Source organism: Arachis ipaensis, chromosome B03 (assembly GCF_000816755.2).
Source record: "Arachis ipaensis cultivar K30076 chromosome B03, Araip1.1, whole genome shotgun sequence".
NCBI classification, from domain to species: Eukaryota; Viridiplantae; Streptophyta; class Magnoliopsida; order Fabales; family Fabaceae; genus Arachis; species Arachis ipaensis.
The window spans coordinates 111,733,755-111,734,048 of NC_029787.2; positions in this window are offsets into that span (position 1 = coordinate 111,733,755).

Genomic DNA, 294 nt, shown 5'->3' on the forward strand with positions numbered 1-294 from the left:
ATATTTATTTCTTTTTGTTATTTTTATTTCTTGAATAAAAAATTTAGATTATTTATAGATAGGATAAATACTTATAGTTTGACATTAGGAAAAAAATGTATACTTTATTGGGGAGAGAATGAGTACATAAAAAAAACATGTACCCTCTTTGTTTTTTTAATTTGAGAGAACATCCATTGCTTTTTTTTTAAATTTGGTTGTTATTTCATTATTAATTAAACTTTTAATTAATTAGTATCACTTTAAAACAATTGCAGAAAAAAAGAATGCTCTTCATTTTGAAATATTTTTCTC